Below are 25,668 nucleotides of genomic sequence, written 5' to 3'. Positions count from 1 at the left end.
AGCTCCCCACACAAGCCAGAGGCTCTTATATGGCTGCTTTGCTGCCAACTGGACTGTTCTGAGCTCTTTTCCACCTGTCATCAAGTCTAAACTGGCACAGGACTGGTCTTGGAGTGACTGTGGACCTGACCATTCTTCCTTTGAAGTAATGATGCTTTTTACTACTGACTTCAGACAGCTGGGAGTGAAGCCCTGTTCTGATTTGCATTTAATCAAGTGTATTTTTCTCCTTTCCTTTTTCAGACTTGCTTTGCAGCTTGTTTTTCCTTTTTTTTTTTTTGTGGATATTAAAAATATGCAATAAAAGGGAACTGTTAGTGTTCAGCTCTCTAAAAATCAGAGCTTTGTTGTTCCCTTGAAGCCATTTCTGAACTTTCTCTTCCTGACAGTGCCAGTAGATTTTCCAGAGCAAATAATCACAAAATGTCAGCATTGCTAAATGGGGATAATAAATTTTCAAATAGTTCCATAACATGATTTTATCAGACACTAAAAAGGTCAAGCATGAACTGTAAATAAATTCCCATCTCCCAGCTATATGCCTCTTTAGCTAGAGAATAAATTATCATTAAGATAAGCAGTCAAACTGTTATTATCCTGTTTTATAATGGCCCTATATTTTGTTAGTTAGATAGTTGGGCTCTCCCACAAAAATTAGATGGCCCAATTAGACTGAAAACTCCTCTTTTGTGGAAAGGAGTGTGAAGAAAACAAATTTTAGAAAGAATTTTGGATCAAATGTAGACTATGTAGTTAGTTATCCCCTTGCTGTGATTTTCTGGAGCTCTCTGGAACCAGATGAAGAAAAAGCCTAAGCAAATGGGTGAAAAGCAAGGCAGACTCTTCTGCTTTCTCGTTGGTGTCATGATGAACATGCACTTTGGTTTCTTCTTTGGAAGACTTCTGGATTTGTACATATGGCCCTGTCAGTGTCAGTACAGGAACTAGAGGGAGGATGCATGATTTGTCTTTTATGCCCAGGAAGAGGCATGGCAGAGAGATGCCCACATTCCACCTCCTTCCTGACACTGAAGGGTCCCACCATGTCTGCAGGTCAATTCCAGTACAGAATTTGCTTTGGGTACAGACATGACCCGGCTTTCAGTTAAACTTCCTGTGTCCTCTCAGCACTTGCAAGAGCAAATCACCTAGAAGATCACAGAGATGAGCAGACCAACACATATTCAAAAGCTGTATTGAAACTGAGTAGGATTTCCCCTGTGTAGCAGCAATTTAAACAGCTCTGCACTTCACCATCTCAGAACTGGGACCAGTGAGAGCACTTTTCCAAAGGCAGAATTCTTGTGAAATGGAAAAAAAAATAAAAAAAAATAAAAAAATAAAAAAAGAGATGAAGGCTGCAAACTTAAGAGGCAGCTGGTCTTTGATGTAAATATATTTGCTTTGGTGGAGTAGAAAGCTGAGATACAGGAATGAAAGCTTTCTGAAACATTCATGTGGGACACAGAAAGAAGACAAGAAAACTGATAGAGCAGAGTTTCTCATAACTGTTGACTTAATGAGAAGAAAAAATAGTTTGTCAACATTTTTATTGGCCAGAATAACTCATTATTTGATTAATCAATTAATCACCATGTTAACATGGGATGAAGTACCCTATGCTGATCCAAGATAGGAAGGTGATGGTTTGATGCTGCTGGAGCTGATTTTGTCCAGAAGCGCTGGGTGATATTCGCACAAGAGACATCTCAATGGATCAGCCAATGTGTCTCCATGTAAGGGCCAAGGCTTGGCTGCACAGGGGCACTCTGCCTTTGCTAATTTGTTTGACCTGGGCTTTGTGCCAAGCTATGCCCCAGAGCCAGAGTTGTTCCTCTCCCAGAGTGCCTGGTTCAGTCACATGAGCTCCTGCTTGGCTGGTGACCACCAGGTCTGGGGAGTGGACCAGTAAGTCTAAGCGCCTGCCCAGCCCTGCTGAGCCAGCGGCAACATAGAAGCCCATCTAAGGTGGTTTTCCTACCGCTTGTTTGGAAACTAGCTGTAATTTTAATAGCTTATTCCTCTGAGCCAGGCCAGACTGCCTCTGACACCTTGCAGAAACCTGTCTTGGAATAATTATGCAGTGTCCTGTTGACTCAGCCTTTCCATCAGGTGTGTTTGGATGTGAACACCAGCCCTGCTGTTTGGCAGGAATGGGAGCTTGGCTCACACCCTACCCAAATGCTGCAGCTGGCAAATCACTGCTCATAAATTGTTTTTCCCAAGACAACCACCTCCCTCTGTAAGGAAGATTTATTTGTGGAAAATGTTTCAAAGTGATTATATAGCATCTGATATAAATTGCCCACACAGATTAACTGGACAGTTGGATGATCACTTAATGCTGGCTGCTTTCCATCCTATTGTTTTGGAGGTATCAGGTAATGGATGGCTCATATGCTCTACTACTTATATAAATAATTTAGTTTACATCCAAGAAAATATGACTTGTCCATGAAGCACTGAATTACTGTGCTGTGTGGCTCAGAGATTCCTCTAAACCATTTCAGTCAAGTGTAATAAATTAGGACACAGTGAAGAAATTTATTTTCTTTACCATTGCTGTTATTTGGTTCAGCTACTGCAAATATCTGTGTGAAATTCTATTGCCTGTACAAATATCACAATACAAATTTTAGAGTAAGATCAGAAACAATAGAGGTACTGCTGTAGGAAGGCTCCATGGGATATTTGCTTAAATAATTTCAATAAACAGAAATTTCATACTGTTTTTGTTCAGTTCATCAAAATTTGATGGTTTTAAGCTATGAGTAAAATCAAAATGCCCTAAAGAGAGACTTTTCCCTAAAAGAGAGTACTGAAAACACCTCCCAAAGCCTGATGACATTTAAAGTCAATGTTGAAATTCTGCTGAGTTACAAAACAGCATGATTTTTTGCCCAGATGTTTCTGTTCTTTGCTGGAGCATGTGGTTACACTTCTGAAAGCAGTTGAATTACTATTGCAAAGAAGTTGCCGCCCATTGGGATGCTTAGTTTGCCTTAACTGTGGGTTTTTTGGATGTATTTGATGATGTGACTGTAACTGGAGAGTCTTTATGTTAACAACTTGTCAAGAAAAGTTGACTTCCCTCAGCGTTTTCTACTGTTCACTTTTCCTTTCATTAAGAACCCTTTTTGTATGGGTCCAGCAATTAAGAAAACTCTTCATTATAATTAATGGATCAAATTATCCATGTTTCTATTCCAGACTGTTTTGTTAAAATGCATAACCTTTATTTTTATGAGCAGTACATCAACAAGTCATAGCCATTCCTTATTCTAAAACACCTTAACCACCCCCAGAGCTATGCTATTTAATTCCTCTGTGTACCTACAGCATATAGTAGAGGGGCTGTTGTACCCATAAATGAATTGCATTATCCATGGGAGATGTTAAAAAGGTAATGAAAAGTTAATGTGGTATTTGCTTCTTTTTCATATACTCATTAAAATGATTTGTAACTGTGATGTTTATCTAAACCCACAATTAGAATATTAGATTAAGTGTTTACTTTTGATGTGGTACATGTAATTTTGTAGGAAGCCAGAATACCATTTCATCCCGGTGCATAGGGAATTGAGAGAACAACTTAAGTTGTTTCTCAGTTAATTACTGTTCTCATTTGCTTCACCTCCTCTCTGAAAATGTCTCGTGATTAGAAGGGCCTGCTATGGTATTGCACTGGTATCTACCATTTTACAAAGTTGAGTTGGTGGTGTTTCCATAGGAAATGAAATCTACTGATTGGTTCAAGTGCAGACCAGGTCAAATGATGGCAGGTCTCTGCTCCCATGGGGACTGGTTGTGGCTGGTGTGAAATGAGCCGATGGATGCAGCTCATGCCCTCAACAGGGAGGTGTCTGCCCCATAGAGGGCAAGCCAGTACAGACTGGGAACCTACTAATACCCCACAGACCTCCTGCTCACAGGACAGCTGGACACATGGGCACTGCTGAGCAGTGGTGTTTCCAGTGGAAGAAAATTGCCTGTTTTCCAAGTCTGAAAGCTTCTTTCCAAGTTTGGGACCCCATGTGCCTGTTCAGCAAGCTGGTGAGTCACGGGTAAGACTGGGCAGTGGTGCATGGGACGTTGGGTCATAGGTCTTAGGGGACACTGTGGCACTGCTATCACACATGTGAGACAAGCAGATGTGCAGTGAGACATACATCTCATGCGTGAGACTTGCATGTGGAGGAAGGCCATGGACCTGGCAGCAGTCCTGGCATTTGAGGGAGAGTGGATGCCTCTCTCCTCTTCCATGTCATCCTTGAGGCTCTGGAGGCAGGGCCTCACCCTCTTGCCAGGCACAGCTGTGGACACACAGGGACTTTAAGGGAACTAATAGCATGGAAGATCCTAGTTTTGGGATCTGGCCCAAGCTGCCTCCTCAGCTTTGCAGTAGGTCATGGTGTGGATAAAAAAATCACCCTCTCTGCAGGGTGTGTGGCCATGTGTCTGAGTGGTAGAAGGTAGAGGTGTGTCCTGGCTGCAGGACATGTTCCTCCCTAGAGTGGGAGATGAACATTGCCCCACTTCAGATGCCCTGCAGGGATTCTCCTGGGTTGCTTTGGGTTGCCTTGCACAAGGTCAAGGTACATGGAGCTCAGTGAGTCTGCCCGTGACCTGCTGTACTGGTACTGCTGTGGCCCATAAGAGATTGGGCATGTTCCTCTCAAATGACACTGTAGCCCAAATGTGGGAGACCCAGAGGACAGGCAAAGTCCCTATCTCCATCTCTAGCCATGAGAGAGCTTTTGCAGCAGGGAAAACACATCATGGAGATATTTCTCCCTTACTTTGAAAGGATGTTCAACATGCAGATGATACTTGTCATGTTTAATGATGAGGGAGAGCTCAGACCCAGGCCTCTCCCTCGTGTTTTGGCTGCTTTGGCTTGATTAAAGGGAAAGAGCCTGGTCTTCAGTGGGGCAACCTCTTCTTCCCCTTGTAGAAATCAAAAAGTGCTGGGAGCTCTTCCTTGTCGAAAGTTCATTGGAAAGCTGCAAAGAGAAGGGTATGGGGAGATCTCTGTCTCTTTGCTCTGTTGTCCTGCATCACTGAGGGATTTGCCAGTTTGGCCATGTGGGTGGTGGCAGGTGAGAGTGCCTGCCCAATGTGTTGGGGCAGACAGGATGAGAAGCAGCCACAGGCAACTCACTGAGGATCTGGGGGCCAGCAAATGGTGTAAACCAAGCACTGGACCTTATGATCTTGTAGCTGAAACATCTCCTGAGAGGGACACCCTGCCACACTGCCCTGTGGTCCATGACCTCTTGCAGCTTTTTGTTATGACTCATATCAAAGCATTCACGAGGCCAGGGGCAGCTCTCTGCATCTCTACAGCACTCCCCCACCATCCTTGTGGTAAGCAAAGCTCCTGGGACATGTTGCTGGTCTCTGCTGTGCCAGGCAATTCCCAGTGCTCACCAAGACATTGCTGCTGGAGTGGCACTAGGATGGGGCTGAGAGAGTACAAGGGAAAAAGAAGCAAAACCAACTCAAGGGTAGGAGAGTTTTAATTTTACAGTCCATGGGACATAGGCTATCAGCTGTTCTCCAAAGACCACTTTTCTCTTGAAACCCTGGGGTGACTCCAGCAGATTGTGGAAGGGGCTATTGTCTTCCTCTGTGGGATCCTTTCCCCCTCCTTGCTGTCTCTGTGCCTGCAGACTCCAGGGACCAAGGCAAAGTCTTACCCTGTACCGTTCCCTGGCATAGGTTCACAGTTCTCTGGCACAGAGCATAGAGGAAGACCCAACCCCCCTCCTTAGGATGTTTTAGGGAAGGCTGAAGATGTGTTTCTGAAGTGGGAAGCTTGCTCTGTTGGGCTAACCAAGGATGCATTCCATGTCTGTTGGGGATTGAGAGGTTTGGAGACATCTCTTTATCCTTCCTGCCAGCCCAGCTCTTTGGCACAGGACAAGCCACAGTTGTTCCTTCCATCAGCTTTAAGGAACTCTCACACACAGGGGAGTGTTTTACACAAATCTTGCATAATTTGGTGTTATCTGCTCCCATGTGCAGGAGGAAGAGAAAGTACTGTGTGGTTCCTTGGGAAAGCAAAAGCTGAATTCACAGAGAAAAAGAAACCCTAAAAAATAATAGACTAATATATAGAGGCCACAAGGATTTCTAACAGCCAGCAGGACCTGCAGGCAGCCCTTGCAACAGCTGCCCAGGGCTGCTGTCATGGGCCTCCACACCAGTGGAGCTCAGAATCCCCAGCATCTTCTTCAACTCTCCTGGCTCCCAGTCATGAGGACAAAGGTGATGGCGCGCACATGAGACCAAATCCCACTAAAGTCTTGGTACGTAGAAGTAGAAATAGCTCCTAATCAGGCAGCAGCTGTGCCCTGTTTCTGGGTGGGTTTCAGTCATCTCCTTGTACTGTCCTGCCCTCTGCATAGGTACAGAAATGGTCAAAACCTGTGGCTTCTTGCTCAGGGAAAACAAAAGAAGATGCAAAGAGGGTGTGTAATTTCCAGCACATCTTCCACCCACACAGCCCCAGAACCAGAGACTACCTTTGGTTGGTGTGGGAAGCCGTGCAACAAACAGGATCTTCCATGGGTGGGCTGGAATTCCTACAAACCGCAAGACAAAAATAAAAATAGCTGACTGTCCTGAATGGTGTTTCTCAAGCCAGTAATCCAGCCCCAATATTGGTAAAAAGCCTATTCTGTGTATGACAATAGGAGCAGCTGGGCATGCACCCGTTGTCAAAGCAGAGTGTGGGAGGCAGTTCCTGCCCTGTAGACTGTGCAATAGCAAGCTATACACAGGTCTGGGGAGATGCAGCCAAGAGAAGTGGATCATAGGTCAAGGTTATTTCCCCAGCTTTTTCTGGGAAGGTGAAGGTAGACAAAGAGCTGTGCTGTGTGGCAAGAAAACTGAGAAAGATGAAGAGGAGCAAGATGGAGGCTAGGAACAAAGTAGAGCTGAGATGAAGAGGTGCTGAAGAAAGGATGGAACTAATTCTGGACTGAAGAACTGAAGCAAATTCTTCACCAGCTAGGGAGATTCTACTTGACTTTCACGTCCTGGTTTTTAAATGATTATTTGAGGACTGTGAGTGGCACCAGTGATGTTCACCCACGTGGCTAAGGTACAAAACCACCTCTGACTTAATGTTGGGAGTTTTACCTTGGCAGAGATGAGGTGTAATAAGCCTTCATTCTCACAAGCCTTTAGCTAACTGCTTCTGTTTAGCTTCTAACTTAGAATCAACTAAGATCAAACATATTGTCAGCAGCCTTTCCAAAGCAGAGAGTAGCACAAAGATAGCACCAGTGCCCCTTGCATGTGGGGAAGAGCAGCATGGCTTCCCAGGGTGGGTTCAACCACAGTAATAGGTTATGATCTTCACCCATACTACATGGAAGCCCAGTAGGCCTGCCCAGTTTTGTGTCAGCATTTTCTTTATAAACTCCTTATTTTTATTTCTTGACTGACAAAGTGCCAAGTGCATGTGCTGTCACCTCTAAGCTGAACAGAAGGATGTGAGAAACAGTGTTTTTCTGCTTCTATTAAGAGAAGTGTTGGCTGAGTTTAAAAAAAGTGGATTAGATGCTGAAGTTCGTGTCACTGAAGGTATTTTCAAATGTCTGACATCTAATTCCTTTTTTCATACAGGAAAAACTGAGTTTGAAAGTTTGAAGGTGACCAATCTCAGGGGCATGAGCTGGGCCACACTGAGAACAAAACAGTCATCAGAGCTTTCTGTTTCCACGGGTTTGCCCCTTTTGTCTGTGCACTGATTCTTCATTGCATGACTGTAATTTCATGCTGCTTCCATTGCATGAAGATGTGCTCAGGTAGGCACAACCTGCTCTTCCTTCCTTCCTTCACTAATGTTCTCCTGAATACCCCAGGCACAGAGTAGCCTGAAGTAAGGGCTCATCTGCTTGTTCCCATCTCCCATCAACACAGACCAGAGTACAGCCAAGCTGGAGGATGCTTAATGTAGACTTTACCTCACTTCATTGTCTCTAAATAGAGTAGATTGGACCAGGGTGCAACCCTGCTGTGTATTTTCCTTGTACCACGGACCAAAATAGTGCTGATTCTCAGCAAAGTGTGTTCCTACCCCATCCCATTCTCTGACTGGGTATCCTGGCACTAGGCTTGGTCTCTAGTTTGCATCTGCCTCTTGTCTTCCTCATCAGAGTAAATGCCACAGCATCATCTGTGTATCCTCCTCCAAGGGCTTCATGAAGATTTGGGGCTGCTATCAGATCTTAATTCCCCATCTTATTTGACCAAAGGTGGGGGTTTTTTTTGTTTTGCTGAATATTGTTACTATGCAACATAACAGTAAGCAGCTGGGTGTGATGTTGGATTCAGTTTGTTGCAATAGCTTTAACTGTGATAAAAAACATGTGCTTAATATTAGTTTTAGACGTGTGTATGTTAAGAGGTCATAAAGTTTTAATCTAAATACAGCTTTGTATAAACACACACCTCTTAAGCACCTTAATACTGAGATCAGTATGTTTCTCCAGGTTCAAGCTTGCTTACACAATGGAAAAATCCTAGTTAAATGCAGAAATAAAGAAGTTCTTTAATATTCCCTTGCTGATTTTGTTTTTCTTCATGGAACACCTTTCTGGTAAGAAAACTGCTGTGGTGATTGATGAGTGAGGTGGGTCACTGTGATGAGCTGCTGGGAGGTAGTGATCACTCTGGTTCAGGCTGAGGCTTGCAGCTGGCCCCATCCATCCATCCATCCATCCATCCATCCATCCATCCATCCATCCATCCATCCATCCATCCAGGGACAACTCCATACCGGAGCTCATATTCCACTTCTGAGAAATCCTCTTTAATTTTATCTCTTTGCCTTGTCTCTTGCAAGGAACATGATGGGTATTTCATGTCCCTATCCAGTCTTTTCATCTATCCCTGCCACTTTTCATGTGTGTGTGTGCAGGTCTGCAAGGACACACAAGTTTGCTAACCCACACTTGAGCTTTTGTTTGGCAATTGCACTCCTTCGAGTCAAGCAGCACCCTCATATTTTTCTAGCACCAACAATCTTGTTGACCTTTCTTGAAACTTTGAACTTATGCTCAAGTTTCATTAGTCCTAATGAACCAAGGCTTTGCACTTGGGGTTCAAAGATCCTGTGCTAGCAGGTGTGTAAGAATACAGAGACAGCTTGTATCTGAAGGGTTGGCTTGAGAGGCAGCCCACAGCAATCTCCTCTTATTTTCTCTGCCCTTTTATAGCAATCAAACCTCCAAGAATGACATTGGAGGAATGAAAGTATTGTCTTGGTTTATTTTCAAAAAAGCAATTGATTTTAAAAACTGTTGTTAATCATTACCTTTTAAACAGTGACTTCATTAATACTCGACTCTCAAGATAGGTAGTTTGCAATCTGGAATTGTGCTAATTTCTAGCTGACATCTGACTTTTCTGCAAATCTGTTGCTTGTTTCTCAGGACCATTCTGCTCTCTTCTGTGAGAATCAAAGGCAGCTGCTCTTATTGTTGCAGGGTTTTTGTCACTGACTGGAGGAAATGTTCTCAGCAATCCTGTTGGAGGCAGCAAACAACAAAGAAATGGCTAAACTACAGTGATGCTGTTTATCTAAAAGGAAAGTGCACTTTAGTCACAGCAAAGCTATTTGTAAAATGCATGCAAATGCTCAAGGACATTCCTCAAGGTCTGGGGCAGCAGGAAGGTGACCCAGCACAGGAGATCACAAGGTTTTAACCCGTGCTGTATTCACTGCCTGCCCAGCTCCGGCTGTATTCACTGTTCAAGGTGCAGCTCCTGTGTAATGGTTTTTGTCATTCTTACTTCTACATCTGCTTACACGAGTACTCAGAGATCTTAATGAAATCATTCCCTTTGTTTCAGAAGGAGCTTGGCTTTTCATAGTATCCCATGCTGCTACCTCATGCCTGAGGGCAGGCATTTCGATTTGTCACTCATCATGAATGCAGAAAGAGTATGTCTATGCCACTAAGGGGACACTGCTCACACTTAAAATCTTAGATGCTTCCCTAGCATAGCTCAGTTCCCTCAGGTACAGGTGTCCATGAAGTTGTGCTGGCAGAGACAGCAACTCTCATTTCACACTCCTATCTTCAGCGTTTGAATGGTCTCTTGGGATCACACAGGGATGGTGGAGGAAAAGAAAGATTACCAGGGGAATACTGTAGTCTGAACTGCAGAGGAGAATGAAAGAAGACAACATGTCAGACAGATAATTGTCACAAAATTATATGTATTTTGGGGTGAAGTTCACAGAACTCAGTGGTTTTTACTCACTGCGGGATTCCAGTAAGAGGCAGTCAGGTACACAACACTCACCAGAGATAGTTTTGACCTCTGCCGATGGAATCAGTTATTTTTTCCTCAAAGGTCTGGATGGAGGCTCCATCACCAGGAGGGCCTTCATAGAATCTCATACATGGGGCAAAACCCCAATGTTGCTGGTGATGATGCAGTATTTATGAGCACTGTGAGGACATTCCAAGTGATGCATAGCAATACTTTTCACTGGAGACCACGAGACCATATTCATCCCTTCTAACATTCCTTCATCCCAGCAGTTGTCCACTGGGAAATGAAGAGGAGAAGAAATACTCTAATCCTGATGAGCCATTTCTTTCTAGGCAACAGCCACAGAATAAGAGGTAAGTGAAGGCAGGATGTGAACCATTGCTGATCTCTTTCCTTTTCCTGGATGCTAGGAGCAAAATCTTTGTGTCTTTATTTCCTTCTCTTTCCTTGGTCTTGCCTGCTCACTGGGGACAGGTTTTAACCACTTTCTGTTTGCCACCAGCTTCTCATTTCCCTGATAGCTGAGCACCCGGTGCTGCTGGCACTGGCAGCTGCAGGACTAAGTGAAAAGGCACTGCAGTCAGGCTTCTGGTCTCCATTGCAGCCCTATATGCATAATGGTTTCTTTCAAATCCACATTTAAATATACTAATTCAAACAAAATTAATGCCAGAAGAAGAGATCCTGGACATGGTGCACTGAACTGAGTCACCAAAACTCAACTGAGAGATCCCCAAGCAACCCAATCTCAGCTGTCCCTGCTCTGAGTAAAAAGTCAGATCTGAAGACCTCTGCAGGGTCCTTTCAAGCCTAAGTTTTCCTATGAGGCTTTGATCATCCCTCTATGGCTCAGTCCAAGTAGCACCACCAAACTTGCACAGACTCAGGCTTTGGTGGCAAACAGTACAGAAGACTTCAGAAGTGACCTCAAAATTGCATTTGAACGTGATAACTAATGCAGTACTAGAAAACTGTGGGATAAGATGCACTTTAACAAAGATCTGCCACAGGTGTTTATGACCAGAATCACTTCAGGTCTAAAGCTAAAGCACCAGGCTCCTTCTCTGACTCTTGCTTCTGCTCCTTCTGGTTTTTTTTCTAACATCATTATCCAGGATAATTATAATTCTCATAAACAGCACAGGGTTCTTCTATTCCTAGGCCCTTTTAATTAGTCAAAGAAAATGTCAAGTACACCATGTATCCTGATGGTCCTGGCCTGTCAGGTTTCAGCACAGCTCTTTTATGACTGAGAGCCCTTTCCTACAGATCTTTATGGAGGTGGGAGGGCAGTGTATTTGGAGAATGGGCCTGGCTCAGTGATCTGGCCGTCAGAGCCAGGAATAAGGACAGATCTGCTGATTCAGTGTCGTATAAGCATAGCTGATCTCATTGCAATGAAAATAGGTCACTAATCACACATGGCCAGCATCCAAAAACTAGCCAGGAAAATTGAATATCTGCTGTCTGAAAACTCTGTTTTACTTGAATGCACAAAAAGAAAGCAGTGTGCTTTAATTTGTTTAAAATCACTACCAGATTATGTGACCAGGAGATGAAGACAGTGATTTCCCTTCATTGTTATTTTTTCAGGCAAGCAACTCATTTATTGCTCCAGCCCATCCTTTGCTTTCATTCCCACACATTAAAATAGCCTGTAGTTCACACTTCTGCTTTTAACCTCAGTTACAGCAAGCAGATCTGATTTCTAAGGAAAAAATTAGCATAAGCCTGTATGTTGATGACACTGATTTTTTTTTATAGGCTTCTGTCTAGTGAAAAAAATAAGCTAGTATTGCCAAAATTAGATCTTTCTAAATAAATATAACACCATGGCTCCTTCTTGGGTGTTTTTAATAAGACAAAGCCATTATTTTCTTTTTAGATAATTCTGAGTTTTCTTTTTAAGCTGGTTGCCCATCCTGACATTCTGAATAATTTAATGGGAGAGCACTTAACTTGCAGCAGGGCTGAGAGTTGCTGATGTGGAATAAGCGTACCCTGATGTTACACAATGTGCATGGTGGGAGGGAACAGCCAATCAATATAAATGAATTCCTTTTTCCATTGAAAAAATGCTGTCTCTCTCAGGCAGCAACTTTATAGAGATAAGATTTACTCAAATTTTAGATCTGTCTCTGTCTAACTGAGAGCAGCTCAGACACATTTCCTATGCTGAACATCATCACCTGGCAAGCAGAAGTGATCTTCACTTTCACCTGTGAACTGAGTGATGATGTGCCTATGTGAAAAAAGGTTATTGAAATGTGACTAATTGTTAGAACAGTCAGAGTGGGTGGTAAGAAATAATTACTTGTTCAGTTGAACTGAAGACCCAAAAGAGGCTATTTAAAAAAATTGCACATGCAAGTTTATAGAAACCTTTTTAGTACATGTGCTCTTTAATGTTCTCAAGTTTTGTTAAAAGAAAGGTGATACCTGAGAGCAGGTAATGCAAGAACAGAGACTAGCTCACAGAAGCACTGGAATTGCCTCTGTATTATGCTACAGGCAGTATTTGTAAGGTCATCTTTTGATCTCCTGCCACTGGAGCTGGTTCTTCTCATGTGCTCTGGAGAAGAATTACTCCTCTCTCCACATTTCTGCTCCCTGCTCCATCTCTTATGTGCTGCCCAAGGTTCAGGTTCTTGCCTAAGAGAAAGCCACATCATACTTACTTCCCAGGGAAGTGTTTCCCAACCAGACAGGTCCCATGCTTGGCCACACTACCCAACAAAATGATTCGCAGCAGTGCCCATGAGGGAAAAATGGAGAGTAGAGGAAAATGGCTTGTCTTCCCAGCAGCTCAGATTTTAGTAGTTTAAGTTCTTCTGCCTGTTGCCCCATAACCAGTGATCTCTTTTTGCAAGTTAACAGGGAAAAGTTAGTGTAGCACACACAGCCACATCAGATTACGAGACATGGTCCTTTTAACCTGAGGAGATTTGTAGCAACTGAAGCAGTAAGGCCAGCCCTGGCAGTGTTGTCTCCGCTGCAAAAGTCACAGTCACTGTTATGCATCAGTGACATTTCTGTGCAGTACTTACACTGAAGCTAACATGGGAGCAGACTGTATCATCACCAGACAGAGCTTAGCTTTTATTTGCAAAGAAGAGGTTTTGTGACTCTGAGAATCTCTCTGATGGTAGAGGATCCCTCTAGTCCCTTAAGGCTGATTAAGCTAGCAGAGATCAAAAGCAGTTTTTGATGGATGTTGTATGCCCAACTTGCCCTTACTGGAATCTCACACTGACAACAACTGATTTCTTACATGCTACACAACTGCATATGTAACTTCATGAGAAACATTCATCAAGCGTGTAATACAAGCAGATTTTGAACTCACAGATTTAATAATGTGCTGTGGATGGAAATCATAGAATAAGTCACAATGAGACAAAGCACTGAACAATTCAGATGAAGAATTGGAATTGGTTCTGAAGTTGGTTTCAAATGTCCTGATCTGTCAGGTTACATTCTGGAGTTAGAGCCTTACCTGACACAAATTAAACTTTTTTGCCTCCCATCATCTGAAGCCTAACATAGAGTAACATGTAATACCTGTAACCTTTCCTCAGGACTGAACATGCTGAAGCAATTGAGGTATCTTCAGCAAAGGAAAGTTTACAGTCCCTCAGAAGGGTCTGCAGGCCCTCTAGAAGCAGGGCAGTGTGGCCTTGGGTGAATCAATGTGTATTGTCTTTGGCATGTGCATATATAAGGACATATTAAGCCTCCTGTTTATTTTCTTAGTCAGGCAAGCTTTAAGAGGGAGCAGCAGAGAGAGGAACACCAGAAATGTTCAAGCCTGGTTTAAGGTAGGAATAAGTTGCCTTTAGGAAAAGTCTCCTGAGCAACTGAAGAAAGTTAAAGAAGGCAGCTGGAAAGAGCAAGCTTCAAGTAAAATAACCCCAGTGGCTATCCTGTGGGGCATGTCAGAGCAAACCTCAAATGACACCATGTAAATAAAGCTCCAGTGCTGACTGCCAAATATATGTACATCAAAAGTCAAGCCCTTGTCCGTGGACTCACATAACACAGTCTCAGTGAAGTTTATCTTTTCTGCTCTCTTTAACCCAAAACAAAGTTATTGCACAAGACTCTGAACCAATTCCAACATATTCCATGTGCTGGGTTGTCAGCCAGTTACTGGCAGCTCTCACTAAATTTTCTTCTTCTCTCCAGCATGCACATGCCTCTGCACAAGCACATTCAAAAGCATTTACAATTTCAACTTAAATCCACAAATCCAAGGAAATTGTAAGTTAAGCTTATGGTCCATAACAGTTGTCTTATGACATGAACTGATTAAAGGCGATTCATTCTTTTATGATCCTTTGATGAAGGAACTTCTATTTGGAGAGAAATGTACTGGATTTCATGCTTTGAGCATCTCATCTGTGTTCTTAATGTTGCCTTAAGAGAAAGCACCTTGTTTTCTTATCCTAAATAAAAAAACAAATGCTCTGCCTGACACTGTATCAGCATGTGGTTCTGTAATTCCTGTTCTCCCAGGACCTTGAAATGCTTAAATTCTGTCTTGACACTGTTTCCATGCTTGTGAGGTAGGTAAAGGTTGTTATTCACCTGTCAGCATGGGGCAAGGCCACTCCAGAGAGTACCCTGTCCAAAACCATGAGCAGTTAGTGGCTGTGCCAGAAAGGGGACTGGGCTCCTACTCTGTTTTCAGAGTTAGACCTTGTACCTGAGAGTCAAAATAGGTAATTTATAAATTGGCTGTGGAAACATTGCAGTTTATCTTGTGACAGGTATTTGGGGCTTTCAAAAAGGGTTAGGAGGATTGAGTCTGGTACTAGAATGCATCTCAGGGATTTTTCTACAGTTTCTCTTGTAGCCTTGAACAAGATAGTTTGCTGTCTAAAAGACATAAGTTATCATAAGTGTGTATCAGAACATAAATAGTACTTTTCACTGTTATGGGGCCCAGTCCAACAGATCCTGGAAAGATTTCCTCTGATGTAACATGATGTCAGCTGGGCTGGCAGGGACAAATTTATGAGCAGTTCCCAGATGCTGGGAGCTGTGATGCTGGGATGTTTATCTGTGTACAGAGAGGAAAACACCTAGCTACTTTTTTTTTTTATGATATTTCTCAGCCTCCAAGCAGATGGCAGTTTCTTTCTGACACAGCTTTCTGCTTCAGACTGCCAAAAAATGCACTTCATTGTGAGCCTGCAGTTTTGCGTAGAACACCCCTATTTTCATAAAGGACAAAGAATTGGATCAAACTTACTGACTTGCTTTGTTTACATACATACTGCTTTCTGTTGCAGGAGAACCAACCAAAGATATGAACTGGTAGTAAAATGTTTAGTCTTATCAAAACAAGTAGCTTTTCCCTTGAGGTATTAGAAAAATGTTTAAGTGAAAACATTTGTTGTGCTGTCTTTTCACATTTCTAACTGGGTTTCACCACCTCCCATTCTCATCAGTGGGAGATGGGCAACTAAAACATTGTGAGGGCTCCTCATGCTCCTGGCTTGTGGACGGGGATACTGCCTTACAGCAGGCAGCTATACCAGCTGTGCTGTGCCACATTCTTCTCTGCTCTGGGTAACTTGTCAACAGCAATGACTACTGCATCAGGCATTGTCCCGCTCTGCTCTCCACGGGGGCAGCCTCACCTTGAATATTGTGGGCAGTTTTGGACACCGCAGTATAAGAAAGGTCTTAAGCTATTAGAAAGTGTCCAAAGAAGGGCAGCAAAGATGGTGAAGGGCCTTGAGGGGAAGCTGTATGAGGAGGGGTTGAAGTCACTTGGTCTGTTCAGCCTGGAGAACAGGAGACTGAGGACAGACCTCATTGCAGTTACAACTTCCTTGTGAGAGAAAGAGGAGGGACCTGGGACCAAACAGTGATCTCTTCTCTGTGGTGCCCAGTGATAGGATCCAAGCAAATGACTTGAAGTTGTGTCAGGGCAGGTTTAGGTTGGATGACAGAAAAAGGTTCTTCACCCAGAGAGGGGTTGGGCACTGGAAGAGGCTCCCTAGGTAAGCGGTCACAGCACCAAACCTCTCTGAGTTCAAGAAGCATTTGCATGATACTCTCAGGCACATGGTGTGGTTCTTGGGGAGTGCCCTGTGCAGGGCTAAGAGTTGGACTTGATGATCCTTGTGGGTCCCTTCCAATTCAACATCTCTGATTCTGTGATTCTGTACTCTAAGCAGCAACTGCAAACATAGGGTAATTTTACTGAAAAGTTGACCCTTGGATTGAATCTGGTACAGTCATTTGTGTTTTTCACCTTCAAGGCAAACAGTTTTAAAGGTATAAGGTTTTTTGGTAGGTTTGGGGTTTTTTTCAAATTAAAAAATAAAGGAGAAAAGCAGCAATCAATTCATTTGTAGGTGCTTTAAGCATTTCTCAAAAGCTCAGATTTTGGGGTGTTTATTTGCATTCTTGCTGCCAGGAATGTGGGAACATAATTGGTGCTGGTGAACTCTAATTCCTGTGCCATGACTGACACATCTGAAGGTTTTCAGGCAGGTTTTCCTCTACTTCCTTCTCCCCTAGAAGCTAACACTGCTAAAAAGAGATGCTGAAGAGCTGACACCAAAATGACAAATGGATATGTAATCTCACACCACTCAGGAGTGGAGGACAGACGCGGCCCTGCTAGGAAAACCAGTCGAGTGGTGCAAGCCCAGCTCTGCCTTGCTGGATATCTGCAGGATGATGATCCATCTGGCCAAGAATAGCAACACTCAAATTCTTTTGACTGAGGCTTCCGTGCTTTCATAACTGCTCACGAAAGGTCATTTTTAGCAAAATGTAATTTGACTATGGTTGGTCCAAAAGCAGGAGGGTTGATGCTGGGGACTCAAAGTGACACTTGTATTGATAGTGCTGGTAGTCATTAAGGGTATATCAGCCTGTGAGCAGCAAGCAATTTCTGCCTCTGCAGATTTCATCCCCTGCTGCCCACTCTCCTCCCCTGGGCAGGGGACTTGGGCTCTCTAGCCTGTCACACTTCATTGACTGACCAGTCTTGCTAAAGTGACTGCAGGGTGGTTTTGCACATTCCTGAAGGCACCATGCAGCAGTTCCTCCAGTCTGTGTCACTGGAGACATAGCTCAAATCTGATCTGGGATTGTCAGGGAGTTGTTGTTGGCAGCAGCAGCCAAAGGCAGAGGTCTTGCCCCAAACCCAGGAGAGGGTGTTTCAAAAAGAAAAGCACAATGATGTTCCTAGGTACCTTTGACAGATAGCTGAGACCAGAGAAGAACCATTCCTATGAGCATGGGCATAAACTATAGGAATAATTCAAATAAACAATACAATTCAAATTTTCTGAACTTTCCAAGCTTCACTCTTCACTGTATTTACTAAATTATACTGTAGTAGTTCATTTAAATCATGGGTTAGTCCAGATGGCCACTGCCAAAAGCGTAGCATTTTCATGTTGAATTTACAGGGGGAAATACATGACATTTATTGTTTGTTTGTTTGTTTTGAAAGTGACCTGTTTTTCTGTCTAAACTTTGTGCTGTGGTTGGGGGAAATGATTATGATGGTTGAACTGAGAAATTGCTGTAAAAGTTAAGTGTCTGTTTGTGGAGGGGTGGTGGAGATTACACACATCCTGAAAGGCACAGACAATTTAACAGTGCACACTTCTAGCTAGGATGACAAAGACTTTCGCTGTGCTATCCTATCTGAGAGGATTAAGTGTCTTGCTGTAAATCCTTTTAACATTGCTTGCAGCTTAATATGCAATTATTTCTGTTATGTGCAGTGAAACAACTACCATGGACATTTTATCCTTCACAAAAAGCTATCCGGTGGCCTAGAGATTGCAGTAATTTACAGAGAAATTGGAGTTCAGATGTTTGCTTCAGACCAGGAAGGGTGTGAGACTTGAACCTGGCCACCTATTACTTCTGTCCACATTGCCATTGTCTGCTACTGGATGTGAAGTCCATTGCTGTCTCCTTTTTTCAGCTCTGGGACTTCAGTCCAAGAAAGCATTCATGACCAAAGATCCTCAACAGTGTTAAGTATCTAGCTGCTCAGAAGGCATTTCATGTTGTTTGCTTTTAGGTGATTGACTCTTGGAGTCTCCCCAGGTGCTGTAAGGAGAAGCAGGGACTTTGTGGAATGTGCCAGCAGTGAGCATGGAAATTAGTTCTCATCCTCTCCTTGGAGCCTAACTGCAAAAGCCATCTGTGAAGACTTTGCTTAGAAACTCTCTGAAATGAATGCCAGGATATGTCTTCACTTCAGCAGGAGTCATGACCCATATTTATTCACAAAAGCTTCACAAAAGTTTGGATTGCAGGGCCTCAAAGGCTAAAATCTGTTGCTGATGCTTGATAAAGAAGGAAAGTTGAGGCCTCCGCAGGGATGCAAAGAGGGGAGCTTTGCTAGCAAAACTAGCAAATTGATCAATACAAAAAAAGCTGGTGATTACATTTGCCACATGTAAAGGAAGCAGCCATAGGGGTTGTGGGACTGAGCACTTGTACAGAACAATGTTTAGCTCAATGGATGGACAGGGAAGGCCAATTCTTGGGTTTGCCATTGCTTTGACCAGTGCCTTTCAATATAGTTCACCCCAAGGCTGAATCCCAGATGCCCAGGCCAGGTCAAGAGCCTGTGTGCAGGTGTTACAGGGAGCAGAGAGGAGAGGGCCCCACAGCAGCTCCCATGGAGACTTGGCATGGGCAGCCACAGCCTCAGAAGACAAAAATTCAAGAGAACCATAGTAGAATTTTGTGCAAGACATTGCCCCTAGAAACCCTTATGTGGTTCTCATGCTTACAAAGCCACATCACTAAGACCTCTGTGTGGCCATAAATGCTATTTGTGCTCCACGGTGGCAGTAAATGTTTGCTTTTGGCTTGGATTAACGTGACTGAGGCACACAGAGGAAATTACCAAGAAAATAACAAGTTAACAAGTGACAAGAAAAGAGTGCTTAAGCAATACAGCAAAACCGATCAATTGTGAACCAAAATGTCATGATGAAGGTGCAGCACAAGCAGAGGGACTGGGCCAATGGGGTAGATTTGCTAAGTACCTCATTTATTTGGTAATTGACCTTCTAACCATACAGAGGCAGGTTGAAATACCATCACAGTTTTTCTCCCTTTTCCTACATTTTTTATCCCATATGATCTAGAAATAGATATGACAGCAGTTTTTTCAAATGATCATTTCACAATAAAAACTTGATCTGGGCACTTAATTATTTGCTGAAACACCCACAAGCATTTAATTTTTACTGTCTGCAGCTACTTGAGTGCATGCTGATAAACTAGAAAGCCTGTATTTTGTCACCTTAAGTTTCCATAGATTTTTTAGTCTGTCACCTGAATTTTCTCAGGCTTGCTTTGTGCCTAAAAATAACTGATTCCCTTTAAAGCTAGAATAAAATCTCTTCAGCTAGGTTTTATTTAAGGAGATGGGTTCTTGCCCAGAAATATTTTAAATATTTGAAAATGTACCATTTTAAGATCAAGTGGTGAATGAGCTTTTTAACTTGGTGGTGAAATGCCCAGGGGACTAAGCTGCCATAGACATTGTAGATACTGGAGGAAGCAGTCCTCAGAGGTCCCTTGGACTGCTAACCTTTTCCATAGTCCACCTAAGCACTCTTAGGCAAGAACCATTCCATGTCCCTGTTGATGTGAAGCAGAGGCAATGAGGAGGATATAATTCAAATAGCAGTGAACTGAGACGATGAGCAAAACTGGAAGCTGGTGCTGTTGCTGCCTCAGTGCAGGCAGCACTGGGAGGGGGTAAGCTGGAGGTTTAAAATTAGGCATTTTCTTAAAAAGGTACCCAGACCGACTTCATGACCTCAGATGTCACCAATTTGGGATTTTTAGCACAGAGAAGCTGGCTTCCTTCCATGTCTACTTGACATGAATGAAAAACACTGAATGAGGATCTTGGAAAGAAGAGCTGCCAGTGTGTAAGAGCCAGAAGGGGCTGGTTTTCCCCATTTTCACATTTTTAGCATCACGAGAAAAGGTGGTTTGGGGCATTCTTGAGTGCACATCTCCCAAGGCAGCCAGATCCTCTGTGTATGTGGAGGCACAGTGTTTCATCTTACCTCTCTTCCTCACCAAGAGGTAACTCACAAGTGCAGCAACTCAGATGAATTGTGGGGTGGAGATGGGATGAAAAATGACAGAAATGTCAGAATTTTTAAATTCTCTTCCATACCAGGTCTTATAGGCAATATAGTTCCCTTCTTCCACAACAGCATCCCATTGGTGACCTGGTCACTCAAAGCAGCGTTCATCAAATTTCAGCACTCATTACATGATTAAGCACCAGTTTTGTTTCTGCCTATGGATTTTGTTCCCCAGCCATACCATTGCAACTGGGATCAATGCAGGCGCCTGCGCTGACATCCTGGGGTTAAAAACAGATGTGACCCTTCCTGGCTAAGGCAGTTTATGCAGGGGGTGTTTTGCTAGGAAGCCCTTGGTCTGACAGGCCACAAATTCATTAATATACAAGTTATATTATTCGAGTTCATTTTTGCTGAGTTCATTTTATCAAGTTTTACCACTTATTGAATGAAATTCAATTGTTATTGAATTTCATTTTTTTTCCCCAGGCACTGGAAAACAAAGGCAAATTCCATGAGGAGGAGGGAATTTAGAGATGGTTTGAAATTGTTATTCTTCAAATGTGTTGTCATGTGGTACCTTTACCTTAGGTGTCCTTTTTCACTAGTTTAGTAATCTAAGCAAATGCAATGATAAAAACCAAACCCTCTTTGTATTTTGTATTTCCATCTAAAATTACCTCTAAGTTTTCTTGTCAAAAGCCACAATTTAAATGCACTGTTCAAGAATGGGGGAAAAAAACCCCTCTGCATGCAAGAGGAAAGCAGACTAATCAAAAGCAATAAAAGAGAAACATATTCTTAAATTTTTTTTGCAAAGGTGTTACTGACTGTTGACTTTAGAGATGCTTCCTGGGATTTTCAAATTTTAAAAAATTCAAAGCCATAATAAAATGTAACTTTGAGGCCTCTTTTAACCTTTAAATTTTTAATTATTTGTTGTTGATTGGATAAAATAATCCAAAATAAAGTTTTTTCAATGACAGTTTTGATTTTTCTTTGGTCTGAAAACATTTGAAAATGTCAGATTGAAATGTTACAGTCTGATATGTTTCCACAGTGAGCTTAACTCAATACTTTGTTTTCCTTTGCTTTTCAGTAGAAATGTACTCAGAATTGGCATTTTCAGGCATTGTGGTTATAAGGAAGGCATGAAAACATCATCAGAAGGTATTTGCCCATCTTTTTCCTATTCATTTGAGCAATACAGCTATTACTGCAAGAACTGACACCATCAGAACTTGCAGGCAGGTTCTGTGTTTGTACTGGCCTCCTATTGCTCGTGATTTCCCAGGCTTCCCAGATGATTTATGGCCTGGCTAGGGGAGCACAGAAAGTCAAGGCTGTCAGCGTTGTTAAAAGCAACATAAAAGTCATAGTATCAGTGAGTCACATATCTTAACTCCTACCTGTTGATTTAGAGCTTGTTTCCTTATCGGGGGCCGGGAGACACCTGGGCTATTCTCCACTAGGGAAAAAGCCAGGTTTGAGTAGAAGAGAGAAACTGAGTACAGCTCAACTATTGCCATAGCAGGAAGTTACTTGGTTATTTGGAGTTTGAAAGTAAATATACTTTTAAAAGGGGGAAAGCAGAGCTGATCTTGATACTCAAATTAAAAAAAAAAGAAAAAAAAAGTTCAGACTTTTTACTGCCTATATGGGCCAAAAAACCAAACAGAAGGGTAGAAGGGCTAAGGTTCCAGGCTGCATTAAGTAATTGTGTTTGTGGAGCAATAGGTGAACTTCTGCTGAAATCACTTTTCAAGGAAAAAAATAATGCCCTGTCAGGTTTATTTTTCTGGTCGGTCACTCTAGCACAGAAAGTATAAAGCCTGAGAAGTGAGCCTTACCTTGAACACCTGAAGCAGCTCTCAGCAGCAAGTGGAGTGAAACTGAAGCACTGCCAAGGCTGTGTGGTGCCTCACAGCTGCCCAGAGGAAGGAGAGGGCTGGTACAGGTATTGTTGAGACATCACTAAACCATGACAACAAATGGTGCTGTTGTGAACTGACTGCTGTAAAGTGTTCTGGGAAAGGAGTCTCTGTGAAAGCTGTACTGACATTGGAGTCTTTTCACCAAAACAGGCTAAATCTCTGTTTCATGTGAATTACAGACATGACAAAACCCAAGCCCACCAGCCTGATCACCCAGAGCTGCCGGGGATCAGAATGGCTCCTCTGTACCTGGACAAAAATAGAGAGGTTGCAATGGTGAGACCTGCCAGTGCTCTGCCAGTCAGAGAAAAAAGAAAAATTGCAAGTTTTTAAATATTATTGCACTGCCTTGTGCATGGGAGTCCTCTTGCCCAGCCTGAAGCTGAGCAAGCATGGGGCCAAACAAACTGCGCAGCTCCTGCTGTGCCTGGGTCTGGCGTCCTTGATCTGCATGCCCCAGCCAGGCAAGAAACACTGTCTACCTCTTTCAACCTGGATTTCAAGTCAGGAGAACCCAGCATTAGGCAGTTGTAGAAAAATAACTTGGTTTTGAGAGAAATGGTGCACATTGATGGCAGCTTGCTTGGGCTCAGGCAAGCAGCATGTAGCCACATGCTATGACTTATTTTAACTTCTGATGGGCAGCAGCACTCAGAGGTGGTTTTGTTTTCTTATTTTGCCTTTCATGAATGTATTTCAAACAGTGAACCCCATGCCCGCTGTTACTGACAGCACAAGGCGTTGCAGAGCATGGACGGTGTTTAGCACCTCTCAGCAGCCTGTGGGGCCACCAGAGGTACATGCCATGGTCCCTGGCTTACCATATGTTAGAAACCAATTAGTTCTTGTAGATAAGTGTACCAAGGCAGTGTGGGATTAGTCAGCAAAGAAGAAAAGACACCACAAATGCACAGCATTATGTTGATTTGTTTTGTCTTCTGGAAGGAGGACAGCTGGACAGCTGATTTCACAGGAAGTTTGCACATTGCTATTCATGGCCACAGTTGAATAGACAAAAAATATTTAGATACTATATTTTTTTCTCTCATTTACTAGTTCGACTTGGCAGTTGTAATTGTCATGTAAAAGACAAGTTCTTATTTCATGTTAAAGTGGTGTATCTCCATCACAATAAAGGGAGCACAGCTGATCTGCAGCTCAGAGAGATCTGGTTCTCCCATGGGGAGGCCCACACTACAGAGCAAGTGGTGCTGGGAACCCAGATTGTCAAACTGAGCTCTTTCTAGGGCTGAGACCAAAGCAGTACAGAGCACTCTGGCCCTGATCTGATGGATTAGCATTTGATGGATGAAATCTCTACTATACAACTTGTGACACCCTCTGCTGAACAAACAAATTAAATACTAGATGAAAAGTATTGAGACACCATTCTTTGGCAACGCCTGTATACTAAAATGACACCACAGAGGCTATCTAGCTGTCTGCTGCTAGGTCATCTTGTTTATGAAATAACTCAGGGAAAAAAGTAAAGGAAGAGATCAATGCAATTCCAGAGCTAGTGACTAATACACGCGTAATTCTGTGGTCTCATAGGAGATCTGCTTGTAGTTAGTCTAAAATTTGGCAGTAGGTAAAAAGAAAAATACAGAATCTGTAGAAAATGCCCAAACTGTGAGGTAAATCTGTCTTCTGATTACTAGCAGGACTGCAAATGTTAACACACTCGTTGCTTATATATTATATCCCTGGTGAAGCACTTCTGATATTAGCAATAAGGTACTCCTTTTTCCTTCAGGCCAGGTTCCCCCAGTTTCAGGTTTCTTATTTTCTTGCAGATGTACTTAGCTGAAGGCTTTGGAAATTTTCATATGGCATTCAAAAATCCTTCTTTTTATTATTTTGGATACTCTTGCTGTGTATTATGACCTTGGTCCAAGAAATCTTGTTTTATTGCAGTCTATCCTGAACAGTATTTCGCCATCAGCTGAGGCATTTAAGTAATGAGTAAATTAATACTTCATCCATCCTGCCTTATATACTTGTCAGTTTGTGCTTTCAACATTATCATCCAAGCCTGCTGCTATTAAAAAGACCCCACACTGAATCCTCTGGAGCTTCACTAATACTTTCCTTCTAATCTGGAAAGGCTAATCTTGTTTCTCGTGCTGGGTCAAAGACAGCTTCTGCTCTCAAAAGTCAAGAAGCCAACTTAGCACACCGTTGGCTTTGAACTGCTGGACTGGAAATGAGTGACCGCTCTTCTGGGCAGGAAGCCTGACAAATAATTTTCTTTTTAGTCAGAACTTTCCCCAGGTTTTTAAAGTAGTTCACCCTACATATATGCTATCCTCTCACCCTGACCTCAGTATTTACCAAATGTTTATGAAATGCTTGCTCAACCTTGAGTTTCTCTAATTTAGCATCCATTTTTTATTATTCTGGAGTTGCATGTTACACAGATCATGGCATCCTGAATCACTCTTCTTCTACACCTGCATTATGGATACAAAAAGGGACTTTGTAGCTTGTAGTCTTCCAGACAAAAACCCAGGGACAGCAGTATTAAACATGTAGAGAAATCCGTGATTCATTCAAACCACAAAAATATGGTCTGACTTTAACAGGGAAATAAATGTTTATTCACTTTCTGTGCTGCGAAGAGACTCCTTGAGCATGGTGGCTTTGAACTACAGTAGCCCTGGACACCTTTCTGCAATTTTGATTCCTTAATAATTACAGTTATGGATTAGTGATCTCAAAATTGCCATTTGATTTAGCACTGGGTCCCTGGTATCTTTTTCAAAATCCTAGCCAAATTATGGTCTGTATGTTCCTTATACTCTTGCAGCATCTCAGATTTACTGTCAAAGTTTGGGCCCTGTTGTGCTCAGCATCACTTAAAAGGGGAGCAAGAAGTAGGTGTCTGCCCTGAGTTGTCCACAGTTAATCCTAAAATAAATCTGGTTCTAGATATTGTGAGACACCTCTGACTCGGTTTTTGATGAAAAACTGTTTCTTTTTCATTCAGGCAGCACTCTGAAAACATGCACATTTCTAGACAATTCTCACCGTATATGAATTGTAGGGTATATTTGATAAGTAATATGCTTTAGCAATGCAGAGGAAATAACACGCTGATTTAGTCACTCTAGAAATGGAATGAGCAGCATCTAGTAATTCTTCCATGTCCAGATATTCCAGTTATTCCAAAAGCCTATACTTGATTTCACTTCACAGCTCTCCTGGGTATTACTCTCTTTCATTAAAATGGCATTTTGCCCATATGCTGTTGTGTATATAAGAAAGTGTGACAGCTGGATATGGACAAATGAGAGAGGATGCTCTCACAACTGTATGTAGGCTGTTTTCTGTAA

The 25,668-nt window shown here is 42.7% G+C and overlaps 1 long non-coding RNA gene across 1 annotated transcript; it reads right to left on the bottom strand.

The window, feature by feature from the left end:
* Window positions 1–6,481: 6,481 nt before the first annotated feature.
* On the bottom strand, window positions 6,482–22,302 carry LOC139669479 (uncharacterized). Its single transcript, XR_011697267.1, has 3 exons — window positions 22,250–22,302; window positions 9,329–9,539; window positions 6,482–6,587 (listed from the first exon to the last, which is right to left on the bottom strand). It is a non-coding gene; the product is annotated as an uncharacterized lncRNA (long non-coding RNA).
* Between the last annotated feature and the right edge of the window lie 3,366 nt (window positions 22,303–25,668).

This window comes from Pithys albifrons, chromosome 3 (genome assembly GCF_047495875.1).
Source record: "Pithys albifrons albifrons isolate INPA30051 chromosome 3, PitAlb_v1, whole genome shotgun sequence".
NCBI classification, from domain to species: Eukaryota; Metazoa; Chordata; class Aves; order Passeriformes; family Thamnophilidae; genus Pithys; species Pithys albifrons.
Note: the sequence above shows the minus strand (reverse complement) of the source record. Positions and strands in the feature narration are given on the sequence as shown.